The following is a 23,476-nucleotide window of genomic DNA, read 5'->3' on the forward strand; positions in this document are numbered from 1 at the left end:
AGTTTAATCAATAGTAATTTGGTCAAAACAGACATTTAAATATGAACATATTATAGATGTGTAGATATTGTAAACAGACCACCTAATAATCAAGCTATAAAAAGTTAATTCCTCATGTTTTCAGGTGCATTTGACACATTGAGGATTATTCTTGCCAAATTGTTTGAGTTCTGACATAATTTAGTAGACTGATAGAGTGAGTCATTAATGTCTTCTAGATTATTTTATAATTTTGACTCTTCAAATCTCCTTGAACTCCATGGAGAAATCATTCATTCTCTCTGTCTCTTTCTCCACCTCCCCCCACACAAACACACACACACACACACACACACACACACACACACACACACACACAAATGGGATAACAAGTATTATAGCTGTCTAAAACTAATAATTTAGATCATATTCTTGATCTTGCCTCTGAAACTGATATTCTGTCTCTTCAGTTGAAGACTGAACATATTCCAGAAAGATTAGACTTCTATTTGTATTATATGATTAAAAGGTAAAGAAACATTTTCTCAAATACTGTGTATTTCTAGGGGCAAAAGAATTAATAATTGATATACTAATTTTAAATCTACTTTCCTAGGTTATGAGAAATAGCCACATTTATATAAGTATATACTCATACATGTAAAAGTAAATATAATTTATGTTATAATTTTACTTTAGTTTTGATGACTTACATCACCATGCTCTTCTACACTTTCTCAGCCTCAGAGAGTTCAAGTAGGTTGCCCAACATCACACAGTTAATCCCAGGGTGGTTCAGAATCCATTTTTTCTAGAACACCCACTCTCATTCATTTCATGACACTACTTCTCTAAATTGACTGAATCTTCTCATGTAATATATACTTTTAAAGAATTTTCTGGGGAACACAATATTAAAACAAAGGAGCACCTAGCCAACTTTGGTTTTCAAATACTGGATCATTTGGATGCGGCTGGAGGTTCACAGCTGCAGTCTCCAGTCAATCATACACACACATTGCTGCCATTCTTTACAATACTAAATATGATGCACTAAAAATGTACTTTAAAATACCTAAAATTAAAAATTAATGAGCCCTTTTGTTTAAGAACCCAGAAACATTCTAAATTCCTTTTGAGCCCATGGTCAACCTCTAACTTAAATAAGTAAGAATGACAGGGAAGTTGCATTCCTCTCAGGGATTCTTTCTAGAATAATTTTAGGCCTGCTTTATGTATACCAAGGAGGCTGTCAGTTTATCTGACCTTCAAACACACTGTGAACTCTATGGGGAGAATCTTTGGGAAATCAGGGACTGTTCACTTAAAATGAATTTAATCTCCACCCCCACCTTTCAATACAAAAGCTGAATTCTCTATAATAGTTTACTTCTTATTTGGAACCTTTTGCTAATTTTTATAACTGAGTTGGCAGAAAATGCAGATATGATAAAGACATTGCAAAGAAGAGTTGTACGTCTATACCACAGAATGGAATAAATCAATTCATCGAGCATATGGCTTATTAGGCTTAATAGCTCTTTTCCAAGATGATTCTGAGCACCATGTTTTGAAAGATAAGGTAGTGGGTTGTTGTTTTTGGATATTTGCCTTCATAAAGACAGGCCATCTGTCCCAACAAGTGAAAAGAGTCGAATGCTTTGATTGCTATTTTCCTAATCAACACCAATTCTAATATATTTTACCACACTGATTAACCAGATCTGACATTGTATCTTGGAGATGTTTGCTAGTATCATCACTGAAAGAATTTCCTGCTGTCCACAAATATTTCTACATACTCCACGCTGAACATGTAGGAATTTTACAGCTGTAAAGAAGAATGAAATCTTGCCACTTGCAACAACATGGATGGATCTAGAGGGTGTAATGCTAAGTCAAATAAGTCAGTCAGAGAAAGATAAATACCATATGATTTCACGCATGTGTAGAATTTAAGAAACAAAACAAATGAACAAAGAAAAAAAAAAAAAGAGATGAACCAAACAACAGACTCTTAAGTATTAGAGAACAAACTGATGGTTTCTGAGAGGTGGGTGCAGGGTGGGTGAAATGGGTGAAGGAGATTAAGAGTACACTTATGAGGAGCACAGAGTAATGTACTGAATTATTGAATCACTATATATTTTACACCTGAAACTAATATAATATTATATGCTAATTATAATGGAATGAAAATAAAAATACATAATTAAAAAAAGGGAAATGTAGAAAATTTATTTTCTTTAAACTTTTAAAAAATGTTTTATTTATTTTTAACACACAGAGAGACAGAGCATGAGTGGGGATGGGGCAGAGAGAGAGGGAGACACAGAATCTGAAGCAGGGTCCAGGCTCTGAGCTGTCAGGACAGAGCCAGACGCGGGGCTTGAACTCATGAACCATGAGGTGATGACCTGAGCCGAAGTCGGACACTCAACTGACTGAGCCACCTGGGTGCCCCTGAAAATTTAATTTCTAATGGAAGGGAGAGACCATGCTAAAGCAATGCTGTTATACTATAATGAAAACATAGAATTTATACTTGGTTTAAGTGGGGGATGAAATTAATATTAATTACAAAGTTTGAACCCCCAAATTATTCTTTGATATTTTCCTTGTGACCTAATATTTTAATTTAAAAACACTAACCAAAGCAGAGGAATTTCAAAACCACAAGAAAATTCCACTATGAAATACCAACGTCAGTGTTAGAGATTTCATCAAAGATCACTCCTACAACTATGTATTTTCCTTATCATCAATGTGCTAAAACAAACAACAAAGAAATGGCATAAGCACATTTAATGCCACCAATATATTAAAATTTTACTTAAAAGTGTTTTCTCTATGTAAAGGAATTATATTCTCATTATTTATCAGAAAAACAGAACAACATGTAGAAATCATCCATTATTCTCTGTGTATGTGTAGCACAGTTAATATTTTTGAACCATGCTTCTAGCCTGCTTTATACATGGGTTTATCTTATTTTTTTTTGAAGCTTAATTGGTTCTATAATGTGCATGCCAATTTTTAGACTGCTTATTAACTTAACAATAGATGGGTGAGTACTTGCCTATGTTATTAAAATTTCACAATTACTTTTAAAATTGGCCCTTCAGGATATGGAAGTTTCTAGTGTTGTTTTTGTGACTTCTGTAAGTTTATCCACTTTTTTCTGCCTAAATCTTTCCATCTTATTTTCTTGAGCACTAAAAGCTAAAAGTTCCATCTTTTTTCACCCCACACAATCAATAGTTACTCCTTGTAAAAAGAAAAAAAAAATTAAAAAATAGGAGGGGTTTAATTACTTATTCCCTAATTCTTTTCAAATGACATGTCTGAGGTTCTTCCTAGGTAGGTAGATAGGAGTTCATTTTTTTTTTTTAATATTTCCCAAATGACTTGTGAGTAAAGTTGTCTTTCAAGCTCTATGCAACGAAATTACTTCATTATATTAAGTGATAGCACGCTCTATGAAATAATTACATATATGTTTTTTTTTAAATCATATATGAATTAGATTTTTGGAAAAACACATGGAAACCATGCCTAAAATACTATTTCTTGGCAGATACCTGGCCCAAAAGTAAGTACTTTAGCACATCTCTAACACACTCAATAAGCTTGCTATTATTAACTAAAGACTGCATTTCAAGTACATTATGGCATCACTTGAAGTAATAGCAACTGAAATGTACCTACTTAATGGAATCGATCTTTCATAAAGACTGCAGTAAAGTATTATCAGAAGTCACTTATTGAACTTTATTCTCAATGATATAATAAAAAGTAGCATGTCAGGAATAAAAATGTCATTTGTCACCTGAATCTCTGGCACCTCAGAAATGTTATCAAGAAGTAGGGGTATTCCTTGAGAAATACAATGAAAGTAAGGATTACTCATCTACTAAAGCTTCTCGCCAAAAGATTCCGAGTTCATTCAATACTCAGACTCAAACACTGAAGTCACACATATACATACAGATTATTCTTGAGAAAGAGTGATATTTATTGCATTTCTTTTTCCAAGCACATTCCTTAACAACTCCAGTTCCAAGATTCCCCTGGATTTGGGGAATTGAAACAATTCTAGAGATTATACTTTCATGGAGACTAATTTATTTTCTCTATGGTGTTTCTCCAGTTTTTCTCCCGTATGTTTGGTTTTCATAATAAATTTGTTAGATTTGATTCTTTGAGTATTGCAAAGAGATCACAATCGACCATAATGGAAATAAAGGGATTCAATGGAGTTTAGATCTTTTCCCAGAAAAATAATGAGGGTTTGATAAAGTCTGACTCTTTGAATGAATTACTGAATACCAAAGTGATCAGAATGCAAGCACTAACAACTCTTTTCACTTATAGTACCTCAGTATTAAACGGGATGGGTTTTCTCTCCAGGGGGAAGGTCCAGTTAAGTAAAAGTCAAAAATAAATGCCCCTTGGGCCAATTTCCAGCAATTTGTGCTTTTTGTTTGTCCTACAAGGAATTTTCTTTCATAAATTTAATTAATTCAAATATTAAAAGACTTTATGACTTTAAAACATATGTTAATTTCTGTCCTTTTATGAAAACCACAAGATCTGGAAAAATCAGATGCTAAGTTGTCAAAGTGGCAACAATCAACCAAAGGCATGTCTCCTTTAACTGGTATATATGTTTCAGCTCTTTACTGTTCCCATCACCTGCAGAACACATGCAGCAAATGTATTTATAACCACCACACATTCAGTCATTTATATTATCTGCCTGGTTCCTATAAGCATTTGAATTTGAGACTACTGTTTTTAAGTACCCTATATCTCTATAAATCAGTCACCACCAGCCATCACTGCTATAGTGATATTCCAACACAAAGACAATAGTCCTGGAAAAGAAGATGAACTTGAATGTCCCAGAAGCAAGGGCAAAGTAGGTGATATATTTCAAATGTGTATAGAATTAACCTACCCTCATTTCTTTTGTTTGCTTATTTGCATTCAATGTTTTCTCAAATGAATTGCTGGTGTGTATTTTTCTTGAATGTTTAATTAATACTGTAAACAAACACCTTATTTTTTTATTAAATTATTAATCAACAATTACATTTATCTGGCATCAGGAAATCCTATATTCTGTCCACTGTCAAATGTCCATGTGGCTCAGTGGCCTGGCAGTTAAAGTGGCAATAAAAGGACATATACACAAGATAAAATAAAAACTTAAAGTAGGTAGGTACCTTCAAACCTACAGGAAGTCATTCCTCAGGGAGGCAGTAGGAAGCAAAAAATGTAACGAAGAACCAGAAGTCATAAGTGTCTAGATTCTAATGTTGCTTATGTAATTACTAAGTGTGTGATCGTAGATAAGACAGCCTTCTTGGATGGCAGTCAGTTTCCTCATTTGTAAAATACTTTTCGCTCACAGTTTTATGAGGAAAAAACTGTGCTCATTATAATCTAAGACATTTTGTGAACTATAAATCAAGAAATAATATTGATGGTAATAGTCTTAAAAATCCAACTGATAAAGTAAGGATGGTGGTTTCCTGCTGATATTCATTTTCTTTTTATATTTCAAGGATTTGACCAGGCCCTGAAATATTCAATCTATTGTACTTCAGCATATGCAGCTAAGCATGCAATTGCAAAAAATAATTGAGCTCTTTAAGTCCATCGATAATACTTAATTCTATGAATATTCATGTGGAGAATAATGAAATTTCCACAGGCTGCCTAATGTCAGTCTGTAAAGAAGGAAAAGCTGATTTTGATTTGGAAACTAAAGCAAACCCATCATTAAACATCCTGGATGAGAACTGACAAGGTGAATTACTATACACTCTAAGCAAACTTTACAAGTTTAATTAAACAAAAGTCTATTCGTTTTCTGCAACCTCATTTAGAAGCATTTATTTAGGCACAGCATTTCTACTTAGAGACTTGGCAAGCCACTATCTTTGACTCAATTACTAAAGAAACTCTAGGCACACTCCCAGACTTCTTTAAAGGGTCCCATTTGTATCCTGTGTATTCTTCTCTAGCTGAAATTAAAATGAGAGTTTTAACAGCACATGACAACCAACACTTTAGGTCTAAAGATGTAAAAAGGCTTAGTTCTTGGTTATCTGAAATCCTGGATTACCTAGCAAATCAATTACTTTATCTTTGCCTCAACAGATAATGTTATGAAATGGGAAGACCCAAGCCAGTTTCTCTTTTGGGCTGGTTGCTGGCATCGATCTGGTTTTTGTGAATTGCACTCCATCTAAGGCCAAGGTTTGTGGGGTTTACTTCCTGGAATTACAAGGTAAGGCTGAGTTAGGAAAAGAGAAGCAGAAAACAATTCTCGTGGAGCTTTGCTGAGTCCTTTGCAGAGCACACTGTCAATAACAGATGTCTGTGAAGCCTTCACTTGCTTGATTTTAAATAGAGTGTAATAGCCTGGTATTACTCAGATTACTTTTATAAAAAACATACAAGAGCTCCATGGGAAGGCTCATATTATGTGACTACCGATTGAAGAAATGGAAAGCTGCTCAATGGTTATATCATTTAATCCTCACATGAAGCCAAGGGGGGCAGGGTGAGTGGCGTGTGGCAAAGAATGTCTATTTGTAGAAACTGAGGAAGAGAAGGATCACATAGGCAATACAACTTGACCAGGAACCCAGAGCTACTCAGCAGCAGAATGGGGGTTTGAGCCCAGGGGTAGGTAACCCAGTGTGCTCTTGACACTGTATCATTTAGAGATCACGCATGAAGCCAAGGGTCAAAAATCACAGGAGCAGTCAGACTGGAAACAACTCAAATGTTGGGCAACTGGCAAATGGATAAATAATAGTACTTGTCAATAATAAGGAATGAAACACTGATATGTTCTGTAACATGCATAAACTTTGAAAATATTATACTAAGTGAAGGAAGCTAGTCACAAACACTGCAGATTGCACAATTCCATTCATATGCAATGTCCAGACGAGGCCAATCCATATAGACAAAGTAGGTTGCAAATGGCTTGGGGTTCTGGCAGTGGGGTGGGGGGGTTGTGGGAGCCACTGCTAATGGTACTGGGTTTCTTTTGGGGACGTGATAAAAGGGTTCTAAAATTGTGCTGTTGCACAACTCTGTATATCCTAGAAGCCACTGAATGACATACTTTAAATGAGTAAATTGTATGCTATGTGAATTATATTTCCATAATGCTGTTACAAAAAAAAAAAAAAAGTTAGAGGCACAGCATAAGAAGTATGAGCAATTGTTAAAGGGCACCAAGAAGTGAAAAGATAATACCCCACACCCATACACAGGATCACCATACATTTCACCAATCAGCAATAATGAGTTTCCCTTCACTGGAGGATGTGATGAAAAATACACGCAAGTTTCACGCAAAAGCAATTGTGACAAACTTGGGAGGGAGTCGCTGAGGACTTGCTGACCAAAGTGGTTAAAAGGACTTCCTTCAAAGGTTTCTCTCTCTTGAAGGGGCTACACCAGAGCATTATCAGTTTCACTAGCTTGAACTCACCCCGCTTGAGGCGCAAGTGATAGTCAATCATAATATTTGCCTGCAGGAATCCTGCATTCACTGTAATGATAGGATCTTCTGATCTTACCCTATGCTGATGGATAGTCAGTCATTTTTCATAACCCCAAATCACCATCATTAGTTCTTTCTCAGGGAAATGCACCAGGAAATTCTCCAATTTCAGAGGCCTTTCATCTCCCCTCATGGCTCTCAAACACTACAGTGCCTCTCTCTACTACTCTTCTCTTCTACCCATCTTCAAGTTTAATGACTTTCTCTTGGCCTAGAGACAAGAGGAAAGGCACAGATGGTACATTTTGAGAGTTAAATTGGTTTCAAATTTAGGTGTCATTTTCTTCATGAAAGGTAAGTAAAGGATGGAAATAATTTACAATGCTCTATGAAACCATTATTTTTAAATAGAAGGAAACGACTGGTGAGGGCATCGTGTTTCACATGTTTTAAAACATGTAGCTGTTCTCATGAATTTTGCTTAGAATTGAAAAGGAAATTTTTTTATAAGAAAATGATTTTTTTGTTTTGTTTTAAACAGTAGGAGTATTCTCTGGTAAACAGATTCAGCCAAGGAGAGAAGGAGGTTAGTATTATGTCTATACTAATTTCAAAGTCACCACCAACTTTCCGTGCTATTCCCTAGTGCAAGTTTGTACATCTTTATAATGCCTTCAGAATAATTTATCACATAGTAAAGATTTTAAAAAATCATTATCCTTTTGATATAAAAATCCTTATACTTCAACTTTAATATGTTCTTTTTGAAGAAGTTGCCACGTATATTTTACTCCTCAGAGAAATCAACAGCAGAGCACAAAGCAAGGTTTTTAAGATCTTCCAATCCCATTTAAAAGAAATTATCAAAGTTTTTTGTTGTGTCTATTTAACATGACACATACTTTTGGGTACAAAATATGAAGCCCTGTGCCACCCTAACACAAAACCAAAGTTGGTGGAATCATTAGAAGGAATGTCCAAACACTTCAGCTAATGGTTTAAAGTTAGCTTAATATTTAGAAGTAGTTCTTGCCCATGGCAAATATATTAACAGAGCATGAGTAAGCTATGAACAACACTGATTTATGTTTCTGTCATTAGGGTACTTCAGACTGTCCTTTATTCCCCAAAATCAAAGGTGGCCAACACTGAAGCTTGGTTTGATCTTTGTAAAAGCAGTTACAAAATGCCCAGATGTCAGAGTATTATTCTCTCAATCTCAAGGATGTATTCTAAGACAATTTTATTAACCAAAGGTAAAAACCATCTCACACACACACACACACACACACACACACACACACACGCATGCACATACATACACACAATGTCTAAGCTGGGAAATCTTTGAAGGAAGGAACTCGAACCACAACCAAATCCATTCTCCCTTGTTCTTTGTAAAAGGTTTACCTCAAATCCACCAAAAGCTGTGCAATTTGGAACTTTTAGGCCTTCCTTTGTATTAACTTTAAGGAAATGTTCCTTTTATGAGGCTCTCAGAAGACTTCAGAGAGAGATCAAAATTCAGTCAAATGATCACTTTGCAGCCCAATCACACTGAATGACTGCATTGTCTGAGCATGGTCACCCAAGGGTGGATTAAGCAACAAGGCTGCTGGTCTCAGAGTTCTGATACTTCTGGCTCTGAAAGAGGCTCTTTAGACCCTTTGTAAGCTACAGAGTAGTGTTTGTTTGAAAATCTTTTCTGCTAGGAGAACCAAAAGGCATTAAAAATAGTAATGGCTATTTATTGAGTATTTAGCATGTGCTGGGAATGATAGTATGCCTTTGGCTCATAGTAGTATCCCACCATGTGCACTGGAGAACTCCCTTTTGGTGGAGAATGGAGAAAGAGAAAGAGCACATCTATGGTTCAGAGAGAGTGTGGGGTGGGGAACATGAATCTGTTCATATGTTAGATATGGAGTTTCTTCCTAATGCTCCTCATATGTGTGTATCCATGTAGTAAATATATCCATGCTTGATATATGTTTACATTATTATGTTGTGTATTATTGTAAGCATTCAACTATTATACATACTTCTCACTATATAGGGTTGCACATACCTATGCACTGTGTACTTTAAATCCAGTTGAAGGAGTTTTTCAAGGCTGATTGTTTCTATATATGATTATAATGTTACCTCTTGGTTGAGTATAGGACTAAGGAAGTATAATAGATACATTAGCTTATATAATCTCCACAATTGTAGAATAGTTATTTATATTCTTTAGTGTTATTTTACCAATGGCAAAAGAGAATCTCAGAAAACTTAAGAAATTGGCTGACTACCCAGCTTTAAAAGGGAAGAGGTGGGATTTCAAATCCAAGTCTGTTAGAATCTAAAACCTGAGCTTAACTACCTATCTCTTTTTTTGACGTTTATTTATTTTTGAGAGAGAGACAGAGTGAGTGAGAGAGAGAGAGAGAGAGAGAGAGACTGAATGAGAATGAACAAGCAGGTATGGGCAGAAAGAGAGGGAGACCCAGAATCTGAAGCAGGCTCCAGGCTCTGAGCTGTTAGTGCAGAGTCTGATGCAAGGCTCGAACCCATGAACTGCGAGATCATGACCTGAGTCAAAGTCAGACGCTTAATCAACTGAGCCAACCAGATGCCCCCTAACTAATTCTCTTATTTTAAAGAGTGGTAGTGCCAATCTTGTCTTACTTTAGGAGAATTACTAAAAAGCTGTAAAAACCGAGGACATGTTCTATTAAAGAAAAAAAAAAAAAAGGAGGGCAGAGCCATTAACTATGTATTTGTTGGAGTGGAGAGAACATACTCTCTAGAGAGTTAATTGATCTCCACCTTAGTTTCTCTTCTACCACTAGGGAAATGACAAAGATAATCTCCAGTAGAACTGAAAAAAGTCAGAACCACCTACAACAAAACTAATGTGTTAGCGGTTTTTTTTTTTTAAGTGTTTTAATGTTTATTTTTGAGAGAGAGAGTATGAGCAGGGAAGGGACAGAGGGAGAGGGAGAAACAGAATCTGAGGCAGGCTGCAGGCTCTGAGCTGCCAGCAGAGCCCAATGTAGGGATGGAACTCATGAACTGTGAGATTATTACCTGAGCCAAACTGGGACTCTAAACCAACTGAGCCACCCAGATGCCCCTTGTTAACAAGTTTTTTATCTATCTATCTATCTATCTATCTATCTATGTTTGTTTTTATTTAAATTCCAGTTAGCTAACAAACAGTGAGTGTTAGTATCAGATGTACAATACAGTGATTCACCACGCCCATACAACAGCTGGTGCTTATCACAAGTGCAATCCTTAATCCCCATCACCTATTTCACCCATCCCTCCGCCAACGTCCTCCTTTCTGGTAACCATCAGCTTATTCTCCATAGTTAAGAGCCTGTTTCTTGGTTTGTCTCTCTTTTTTTATCCCTTTACTCATTTGTTTTGTTTCTGGAAATCCACATATGACTGAAATCATATGGTATTTCTCATTCTCTGACTGACTTATTTCACTTAGGATGATATTCTGTATTTCCATCCAGATCGCTGCAAATGGCAAGAGTCCCTTCTTTTTTATGGCTGAGTAATATTCTTATATATATTATGTGATTCTCACACACACACACACACACACACACACACACACACACACACACCACTTCTTGATCCATTCATCAGTCGAAGGATACTTTTGCTCTTTCCATAATTTGGCTACTATAGATAATGTTGCCATAAACATCAGGGTGCCTGTATCCCTTTGGATTAGTTTTGTTTGTCTGTTTATTTTGGGAATAAATGCCTAGTGTGCTATTGTACTACTGGGTCATAGGGTAGTTCTATTTTTAACTTTTTGAGGAAAGTCCATACTGTCTCCCAGACTAGCTGCACCAGTTTGCATCCCACCAACAGTACAAGAAGGTTTCCCTTTCTCTGCATTCTTGCCAACATCTGTTGTTTCTTGTGTTGTTGATTTTAGCCTGAGTTTTATGTCATTTCTCAAATTTTGGAATGCCAGTGCTCTGAAAGGAAAATTCACAACCACACCTTAACTTGGAAAGCCAGGATCTTCTTAGAAAAACATTAATAATTTAGTTTTAAATGGATCATTGAAGCCTATTATCCAAAATCTGGTGCAATTTCTGAATGACTACATAACTACATTAATTGAGGGCAGGGGCTTTGATTAGAATTCACTTTTGAAGCTTGCAGAGGAGTTACATTTTTAAGTTAAGCACTTTAGCTTTTTATTGACAATACTTTACACTATCTCCTTTAAAAAAAAATAAAAACTTCTTGTTTTACAATAATGCCCTAAATGCTATAAAATGAGACTCTTGCTTACTGTCCATGATTCTCAGTAAACATAAATCCTAGAGTCCTGATTTGAGTAATTCTAAGCATCAGTCCCTCTCCCTACATTTCCTTGCTCTAGATCAAGTTTCTCTTGGACAGAATATGATGAAATTGTCATTTCTTATCACTCTCTTTAAGCTGAAAACTCCAAGATACTCATAGTAAGAGACCTGTTTAGATCATTTACCTGTATATGAGACATTAGCACATGAAATGCTAGGTCTTTACATGTGTACAGGGTATAATTCTTGATCTCTGCTTTCATTTTCTTTGCACTCTTCTCTCCCTTAGCCATTCTAATCAAGCATCTGCAACTGCCTCACTCCAGAATGCTCCATCACGTTATCAATGTCAAATCCAAAGACCTCTATTCATTCTTCATTGTAATTAAACACTTCGTAGCTTATGATATAGTTGAACTTGCTCTTCCTGATATCCTCCCAGGAAGAGAACAGATTCACCCTTCTTTTTTTCTGAGCACCTTTTCTTCATCAATTCCTCAGACTGTCCCCTAAAAGGCAGCATTTCTAAAATCCTGTCCTTGGCCCTAGTCACTCTGAACCCCCTGTCCCAGACATCTTACCCCCGACACAGCCCCACTTATAGCTGATAATTGAGATAGGGTGATAGTTTCCTTATCTCTGTTCCTAGGTTCATACTCTGCCTCATTTTCATTAGAACACTTCCAAGTGCCTATTTCATATCCTCATACAGAAGTCCAAGAAAATCTATACTCAATATTTTCCAAAACTGAACTTATCTCCCTGACAGATGTTCTCCTTTTCCTGCCTCTGGGTCATTTATTGACTTTCTCCTAACCTACTTATCCCAGTTGTTGTCCTTAGAATAACCCGTGAATCAGCCCACTTCTTATGAACCCATCTCTGCCCACTCTAATCAGTTGTTAGCCATTGTCAAGGCCTGGAAACTCTGCCTTCACTTCCTTCTCATCATTCTCACTGCCCTAGATGGGACCATTATTGACTCAGACTTCTCATTCCTCTTTCTGGCCCAAACCTTCCTTCTCCCAATACATATTTACATTTAGAGAGATTTTTTTGGAAAAAGAAAATCTAACCAAGTCACTCCTTTGTTAATAAACTCCACTGGACCCTACTTGCTTATAATGGTGAAGTCAAAATGCTTTGCCATGCAATTCTGTTTTCCAAAATCTGGCCCATGGTGATCTTCTCAGTCTTCCCTTTGTTTACTTACAATTTCTCTCCCAGTGCACTATTCTCTTCTCTATTATGAAGCTGGTCTTCATTCCCTAACCATATAAGTATATTCACAGCTCTGAATCTATAGTTGTATTGTATCGTCAAATCAAGATGTCCCCATTCTCTTTCCTGACTGGAACAATCTCCTGCTAGCTTCAAAGCCCCGCCCCAATATTAACTACTCTGTAAAATCTTTACTCATGGAAAAGTATGTATTATTGCCTATAATAATGTTATTGCTCATATTAGATAGTAAGCATTGCATTAAGACCATTCAATCTTTCACTCATTTGCTTTTCACAACAAATCCATGGGCAGATACTTCCATTTTATCAATAAAGAAATTCAGGCTCAGAGAGACAAAGCAATTTTCCATGTCCCAAGGGCAAGGAAGTGGCAGAACTGAGCTTTAAACCAGACAGTCTCATTTCAGAGAATTGTGCTTAATTACTGTGCTATTCTACCTCCTATCACCATTTAGGTCTTTGTCTTCCTGCTCGGATGTGAGTTACTTGGGGGCAGGGATTATGTGAAATTTATCTTTGTATTTCCAGTTCCCAGCATGCAGTAGATATTCAATAAATGTTTGATGACTTGTATTCAGGATGAGTGGTGCTGCCGTGTTCTCCGGTAGTTAAAGGTGCTAAGCACTGCAGACTATGATTGGGTGTCTTGCATGGTTTGATCTCATCCCACATCTTGCTCTGCCCCTCATTCTGCTCTTTCTGGCTTATAATTGGCTTTGATCCCTTTCACAGCTCCTTTTATCACAAATTCTGTGAGTCTGGGATGGTTGCATCTCCATATTTACTGGATTAGACTTCTTAATTAACATTTAACTCCCTTTCCTTGAAGAACAAAATGAAAGCACAAATGAAATCACCTTTTTAAATCCCTTTTTGATATATAAGGCAGACCTCCCACTTGTGACAGGTTCCCAGAAAAGGAGGATGACCACTCTAAATGAAAATGATCTAATCCCCATTACTTTTACAGCAGGATCAATGTAAGAACAGGGATTTAAATTTCTGTCCAATGACCTGATAGCCAAGGGTTATGAAGGAGACATCAGAAATTATGTTGAATCACTTGCATGTGATAAATCTATAAATTTTAAAAGCAGCCTAAATTGATTAAATATGGCAACAAGGAGAACTGTTTTAAAAAACACTAATAGAAGAATGATCAGTACTATGCATGGAGTGTATATCATGTGCCAGGCACTTTGCTAACCATTTCACATACTTCACCTCATTTAATAATTATAAGAATAAGGGCAAGGTACACTATCATCCCCATTTTAGCAAAAAAGCAGCAAGTGTTTCAAGAGCTTAGTGGTAACATGGCAAGGGCTGATAAAAACAGAGCTAGGTCTCAAACCCTTGTCTTTCTGACTCCAAGAACCCTTTACTTAATAGTCATGCTACCCTGCCCTCGATGTGTCCAAATCACAAATATGGTATTGACATCTAGTGAGATATGGTCTGTTGGTCACTGCCATAAAGCTGGTTAGTGACAGAGCAAGGACAAGAACCTAGGTCTCCAGACTTTTTCTTCTAAAGCCTCAAGCCTATTATTATTAACCAATATTAATATAACATGAAATGCATATTTTTTTGTATTATCTTCATAATACTTTTTTTTTTACAGGAATAAACTCAAAGTTGAAAAAGGTCATGATCATGGATATAGGCACAGTTTGTCTAGGGGAGACAGCAATAGAAATATTTCATATTTTTAAAGCATTAAGCCCACTTAATTGAACCTGGAGAACCTGCTTTTTTGATACATATTTCAGAAAATCCAACAAGGCATATAAGAACAGGTTGTCATTACTGTGTCTTCAAAGTGCAGACATCCCTCTTTCTTAACTACTATTTCAGCAGAACATTACTGTGCAATGTATTATATGCTATATATATTTCCTTAGAAGATATGAAATGATCTTCCTGTTATTCACTGTATGCCTAGCTCATTGGTTCATTCACGCACCAGATTATTGCCTAGTCAGAATGAGGAGGGTTGGTTTTATATCAGGCCATGGACACACATAGACTCAAAACATTTGATTCTTAATCAATAAAACCTATCTTTCATAGGTTCCATATGTTGCTTTATAAAGTGTATTGCAATGACCTATAAGCCACTATTGTTATTTTTTATTAATTTGATGCTTAAGATATGTTTTTCCATTTGTGAAACAAACTTTATTAAATCAAATATACAAGGACTCAGGTCTCCTAGCAAGTATAGTTTTATCAAGTGACTTTCCTAATCCGTTATCCTAATCTGTTGCCTTTCTATTTTCCTTTCTCCTCCCTTCCTTCATTTTCTTGACTTCTCTTTTATCCTCCCTACCTCCCTTCTATAGTTTTATGACTCAATCAGACAAGCAATATTCTATATAATGTAGAAATATACACAAATAAGATGCAATCCCTATCATCAAGATTTCCTACTGTTTATTATAAAATGGTTCTCCCTTCCCCATACAGGAAATATTGTACACGGTCTGTACTTTCCAAGAACAATTATTTCTATTTTTTTAAGTTTATTTATTGAGAGAGATGGGGGGGAGGGGCAGAGAGAGATGGAGAGGGAGAATCCCAAGCAGGCTCTGCACTGTCAGCAGGGGCTCAATCCCACAAACTGTGAGAATGTGACCTGAGCCCAAATCAAGAATTGATGCTTAATCAACTAAGCCTCCCAGGCGTTCCCCAAGAGCCATTTCTTTTTAATAAGGGGTGAATCATGCCTTCTCCAGAACCACAAGCTGACTACTATTTTAAATGAGAGAAATGGATTGAGAACATTTCTTTAGGATCAACAGTAAACTACATACTGGGATTAAACCATACCTCTCCTGGTGTTTATAATCCTATCATCAAGGATTGAGAAGTTCAAGAGATCTACCTCTCCTTACCTCTTAACATCCAAACTCCTGTCCTCACTATTCATAACCTTAAATCCTTTTTATGTACTTTATCACTGAAAAAAATCTCAACCACTTCCCCAAATTTTTCTTTCACATCCTTGCTCCAATAGAAATCTACTCTCCCTAAGGACACTGTTCCCCCTGGAGTGTGCTCAACTGGTGTGGTTCTTCCTTGTTGTGCCCTCATACCACCAGGACTGCAGATGTGAAAAAGGGATTTGCTCCTTGCCACTAGTAGAACATGCTCCCTCAATGTTCTGCAAATATCCTCAACTTTGAGACTCTTGCCATCTGATTATAACACACATTATCCCTCATTCACTGATACCATATCTCAGCCCTGCCATCATTCCTCCTCTTTCTGGATATATTCAACTCTTGGCACTCCTTCACTTAACATTTCAGTGGCTACTTCAGCACACACATAGGTGATCTTCTAGTACCTTCATGTTCATTTCTTTGAACTGCTTTTGCCTGTTCTTATCTTCCATCCAGATTCAACTACTCATGCTCATGGTCTTACTTTTTCATTGTTGGTATCTACAACCCCTCTTCAATCTTAATGTCATGCGATTTACTCTGTAATCACCACTGCCTATCTTCCTAGCTCAGGGGTATGAGAGACATGCCCTAACCCCATTAGTCTTTTGAGGCCAACGGGCACCTTCAATCAATTTATTTTATGACCTACTTATTCTATCATTTTTCCTCTAATCTTTAGCTTAACTTTCATGGTGAATTGTAATCATTCTATTTACTCCTTGTACTCACTTCCCCTCTATTGTTTTATGATATTTGGTATTGGCTTGGTAAAAACTACAGCCTTAGTCAAATCATACTCTACCTACTTTGTGTCTGCACTTAATAAAGTGTTGAACAAAATACACACACACACACACACACACACACACACACACACACACACAGACACTGACCATGAAGAGTAGTGAAGAATAGTATCCTCACTCTGTTAGTAACTTCTTCACACTTCTCTCTTTAACACCTCCCCCTCTATCCTCTGTCTCAGCTGATGACCATCACTGAAAAGACAGAAGCAACTACTGGAGAAATTCCACAGAATCCATCATGTATATACCCATCTACCATAATCTGCCCTCTCCCTTTACAACAGATGAACTTCCCATGCTCTTGCATTTATGAAAAAAAAGATCTTATCCTTTCATCTTTTATGAACAGATCTTTCATTCCCTAGTGGATCATTCTCACCACCACACCAATATATAGTTATCTCTTACTTAAGAAAAAATAAACAAAAGAACTCTTCTGACTCCTTCTGGCAGTTGCAGCAAAACATACGGAAATTGTTGTCTTTATTTGTATCTTTAGTTCTTGTCATCCTGTTCTCTATTAATGCCACCACATTCAGTCTTTCACCACTTTCCACTGCAAAATTTGTTTCACGTCAGTTTCAGTTAATAGAACTTACCATTTCAGTTGGCAGAAAATCCATACCTCCAGTTGCTCAGGCCAAAGCCTTAGGCATCATCTTCTATTTTTTTTTATTTGTTTGTTTATGGTAGTAAGAGCAGAGAGCTTGAGCTCTGCCTTCTTAACAAATTCTTAAGTGTACAGAACAGTATCATTAACTATAAAAACAATGAACTTATTTGTCTTGCATAACTGAAACTTAATACCCATGGAACAGCAAATCCTCCCCTCCCTTTTTTCCTCCCCTCATCCCCTGGCAAGCACTATTCTATTTTCTGATTCTATACCTGATTAGATACCTCATGTAAATGAAATCATGCAGTGTTTGTCCTGTGATTGGCTTATTTCACATATCATGTTTGTCATCCACGTTGTCACATATGTCAGGATTTCCTTATTTTTTATGGCTGAATAATATTTCACTGTATGTATATGCCACTTTTTCTTTATTTATTCATCCATCAGTGGACATTTAGATTGTTTCTACATGTTGACTGCAGTGACTAACATGCCATAAATATGGGATACACATATCTCCTTAGGATCCTGATTTTCATTCTTTTGGGCAATAGCCAAAAGTATGATTGCCAGATCATATGGCAACACTATTTTTAATTATTTGAGGAAATGTCATACTGTTTTCTACAGAGGTTACAGCATTTTCTATTCCTACCAATAGTGTATAACAGTTCAAATTTCTTCACATTCTTGCCAACACTTTTTTTTTTTTTTTGCTAATGGCCTTTCTAACAAGTGTGAGATGATATCCCATGGTGACTTTTATCTGTATTTCCTTGATCATTAGTAAAGTTGACCATATTTTCATATACTTTTTGTCTTGTATATCTTCTTTGGCAAAACTGAAATCTTTCCTCTAAGAACAGAAATAAGGCAAGAATACCCACTCTTAACACTTCTATTTAACGTAGTACTGGAAATCTTAGCCAGAGCAATTAGGCATGAAAAAGAAATTAAAGGCATCCAAATTGGTAAGGAAGAAATGAAATTATCTATTTGCAGATGACATATTCTTATATGCAGAAAACTCTAAAGACTTTACAAAAATCCTGCATCAAACAAATGAATTTGGCAACGCTGAAGGACACAAAATCAACATGGAATAGTCAGTTGTGTTTCTACACACTAACAATAAACTAAGTGAAAGGAAAATTATGAAAATAATTACATTTATAATAGCATCAAAAATAATAAAATACTTAGGAATTAACCTAATCAATTAGGTAAAAGATGTATATGCTGAAAACTACAAAATTTTGATAAAAGAAATTAAAGAAGACAGAAATAAATGGCAAGACACCCCTTATTCATGGACTGAAAACAATATTGTAAAATCATCCTTACTACCCAAAACAGTCTACAGATTCAATGCAATTCCTCTCAAAATCCCAATGATAATTTTACAGTAATAGAAAAAAATCCTAAAATTCATATGGACCACAAAGAACACCAAAATAGCCAAAGCAATCTTGAGAACAAAACTGGGGCCATCACATTTCCTGATATCAAAATATAAACTACAGTAATTAAAACATTACAGTATTGGTGTAAAGACAGACATATAGACAAATGAGGCAGAACAGAAATAAACCCACACAAATATGGTTAACTGATTTTTAGCAAGGATGCCAAGAATATACAATGGGGAGAGGCTAGTTTCTGTAAGAAACAGTGTTGGGTAAACTGGATATCCATACACAAAAGAATGAAATTGAACACTTATGCTACACACAAAATCAACTAAAATGGATTAAAGATTTAAAAATAAGATCTGAAACTATAAAATGCCTAGAAGAAAAAAACAAAAAAAATCATGGCATTAGTCTTGGCAATATTTCTTGAATATGATACAAAAATCACAGGCAACAAAAGCAAAACTAGACAAACTGGTGGGGGGGGCACATGTAGTGGCTCAGGAGGTTGAGCATCTGAATTCAGTTCAGGTCATGATCATGTGGTTCATTAGGTTGAGCCCCACATTGGGTTTGCTGCTGTCAGTGCAGAGTCTTCTTCGGATAATCTGTCCCCCTTTCTCTGCCCCTCATCTACTTGTGTGCTCTCTCTCTCTCAAAAATAAATAAACATTAAAATAATAAAAAAAAAATACCTAGACAAATGGGACTATATCAAGCTAAAAAGCTTCTACATAGCAAAGGAAATATCAACAGAATGAAAAGGCAGTCTATGTAGTGGGAGGATATATCTGCAAGTCATATATTTGATAAGGGATAATATTAAAAAAAGAAACAAGTCCTACTACTCAGTAGGAAAACAATAATAACAACTAAAAACCAATAAACCAACGAACCAACCAACCAACCAACAAAAAAAACCAGATAATTACAAAACAGGCAGAGGATTTGGGAGTCATTTTTTACTTCTCTTTTTCACACACTTCCCAGCTAATATATCTGAAAAAACTACCACCTCAACCTTCAAAATATATTGAGAATCAGACAATTTATCATCACAACCATTGGTCCTAGATACTGTCATCTCTTGTCTTGGTTACAATAGCCCCTTAACTGGTCTCCTCACCCTTGCCCCTTTCGCTCCATTCTAACATAATAGCCAGAGTGATATTTAATAGGATATTTAAATAGGAAATCAGATCATGTCACTCTTATGCTCAAAACTCTGCATGGATATCCATTTTCCTCAGAATAAAACCACAAATTAAAATTATCTATGATGCTTTACATGACCTAGCTCTGCCTCTGTCCTCACGTCCTACCTTTCTTCCCAGTTTGCTTTCTGATGCAATCCCTTTGATTTCCTTAAATGCACCACGAATATTCCTGAATTAAACTTTTTGAATTAGCTCTTTCATTTGCCTGGGAGGCCACATCCCCAGAAATCTGCATAGTCTTTCACAACTTAATTCTTTGACTCCTTTAAGTTTTGGTTTGTTCAAATGTCGCCTTTTCAAAGAAGCCTTCTCTGACATTCCCCAGTCTATTTAATACTGCAAAAGTACAACCACATACTCCTATTTTAATTCTTATAGCATTTATCAGTTTTTAGTATAGTGTTTTATTTACTTCTTTCTTTCCCCTTCCTTCTTTCTTTCTCTCCTCTCTCCCTCCTTTTCCTTTCCTCCCTTGCTTTCTTTCTCTCTCTCTCTCTCTCCATTTTTATGGTCTTTATCTCCAAGTAAAATTTAAGTTTCAAGAGGGTCGTAATCTCTAGTTTGTTACTGATACATCCCAAGCACAATACATAATAGGTACACAATAAATATTTTCAATGTAGCAAATGTTTATACTTGTTGTTAATCATTACTTAATATATTTAAATTGCCTTAGAGATCAGTTTACCAGTCATATGGGGAAGCCATTCTCATTTATGTTCCTGACCTACTCTCTGTTTTTAAATTAATTTATTTCTCCCTGAAATGGATAAGTTCTTCCAGTTTTTTCCCCTTTAATTAAAACAGCAGTAATGGAGAGGGGAAAAAAAAAGATTTTGGATTGAGAGAATATGCAGACACACCAAAATTAGAAACCATTAGGAACCCCTAACGAAAATTATATAAGCAAAAATGGATACAGAACTACCAGGTGCAAACCAGTATGCCTTCAGTCTCTTTTCTTTGTCTTCTATCCAACTATTAAGAGCTATTCAGAGGTTGCTCCTGGCCGTCTACTCTTATTGCTCTGTCTTTCTCCTTATAAGCTCAACTTCCAGAGATAATCTATAAACCACTATTCTGATGTTCATTCTCAAAGTGATGTCTCCAGTTCAGAGCTCTCCTCTAGGTCCCATTCTTAACAATTACATAATTATTGACATTGACTTTCTATTTGAATGTATTGTGTTACATAGCAACATCCAAAATGGAACTCTTGGTCAGCCCCTCAATTCTATCCTTTCCAAGGATTCCCATTTTAGTACATAAGTATCCATCCAATTGCTAAAGACAAAAATCCTTGATATCTCTTGTTCATCATTTCCTACATTCAAACCATCATCAAGTTCTGTATATTTTATCTTTCAAATGAATTTCAAATCATTTGCTTCTCTACCTTGGTAAAGACTATACCATTTCCCCAAAGGCTACACAATTTCTCCCAAGTTCCAAAAGAAATGGATAAATGAAATGCTACAGAATTCAGAGGTGTGGGAATTCACATATAGTTAAAGAGACTAGAAGGGTCTTGATTCCAAGTCTAAGAGGACTTGGCATCTTAGATAATTCTTTGATGATAATGGGAATATTATTGATGTGTAGATTTGGGATAGCAGTCAAAGCAAAGGCAACAGTACAAAGACTCAGAGGAGGAAAGAGTATGCTCTAGAAAAAATACACAGCCCAGTTGGACTAGATCCGAAAATATATTTAGAGGAGAAGTGGGAGCAAGGGCTAAAAACATAAAATTGGACTATATTGTGGAGGGCGTGAAATACCACAGAGGGACAGATTAAGTTGATTTGTATACTTCCTGCCTTCCCAATGTGCCTTTTTGTTCATAGCCATAAATGTGTATCAGTGGAAGTGGAAGACAGCTTGTATTCTCTTAATTATTCTGCATTTCACTAGGGTCTTTTCCATTCTGCATGTACAAAGGGATGCTCCAGAATATAGAACTTTTTCTACTCTTTTATTTCTATAACATCAATTATTAAGCAACACTCTACATTAGTAGAGCCATATGCTTATTATAATAGTAATTGCTTCCACATGATTATTTTCAGAGACTTTTCTTTATGTACTGAGATATTTATCTTTCATGCAAAACTACCTATTTTGTAAAAATACCAATAGCTGGGATACCACTGTGTTTATGATTACTATCCTCATTGAATCAAAGGCACCATATAGATGGAGAAAGTTTTAAGAATATTTAATACATCATTTACTCGATTCTATCTCCTCAAGGTGCCTTGCAGATTGTCTTAGCAGATGTGAATTTCCTTTTATCATGTGGAATGCAATTCTGTCCTTGGTTTGTTATAAATTAACAATCTGAAATAAAGTCCCACATTCTGAACAACAGTTAAAATATTTAATATGTCTTATCCTACAAAGGGCTAGTTGTTTCCCCCCCCCCTTTGGTCGATGCAATCATTTTAAATAGTTTTCTAGCTTTAGACTGATGAATTAAATGGATTTCTGAGATCTCCAGGTCAAGCCTATGTATGTATATATGTACGCGTATGTGTGTACGTGTGTATACACATATATGATGTTCCACCCTATAGGAAATAAGTTGCATAATTTTGAGAATGTAACCCAGTGATTTTCACACCTGTAAATGAACATTTTCAACTATATTATCAAGAACAAAGTACAATAGGACTTATTCTGGGATTACTGTAGGCATCATAAAAAAACTAAAAAAAAAAAAAAAAAAAGTGAGCATAATCCAACATCTTCTCATCTGGAGAAGAAATACAAAACATAAAATAAGACATATAAACATTCAATAAACACATGGAAAGTCACTCAGCCTCACTCATATTCAAGTAAATGAAAAACAGAATAAATATATTTTCATCAAGAAATAGAAAAAATATTGGGAGAGTTTCCAGTGACTCCTGACCAATACTGTGTGTGCCCACATGATGCTAACACAGTGCCGGAGCAAGGGGCAACTTTCCTGTTGGGAAACTAGTGGAAGAGAATTACAGTTTTGGATAACCATGTATGTCTAAGTTTTTCATGAATTTATTATAGGATGAGAATTAGGAATGTGCACTGGAATTTAGCTATAAGGATTTTATTCATCACATTGTTCTTTACAGCTTCTAAAAATAAATAAATAAGTGAAAGAAATTTGAAAAAAGGTATTATGCTAAAGGAGCACTATGTACCCCTTAATTATTATGGAAAATACTGAATGTCATGGGAAAATGATTATATTTACTAAAAAAATTAAGGCTACATAGGGCATGCAAATTGTGATGCCAACTCTGTAAAAATATTGATATCATGCACACATATATTTTCATATATTTTACAAGCTTATGTTATGTGTTTTACACATATGTATATTCCTATATCTATGTATTATATATTAA

Source organism: Panthera uncia (assembly GCF_023721935.1).
Source record: "Panthera uncia isolate 11264 chromosome A1 unlocalized genomic scaffold, Puncia_PCG_1.0 HiC_scaffold_17, whole genome shotgun sequence".
NCBI lineage: Eukaryota > Metazoa > Chordata > Mammalia > Carnivora > Felidae > Panthera > Panthera uncia.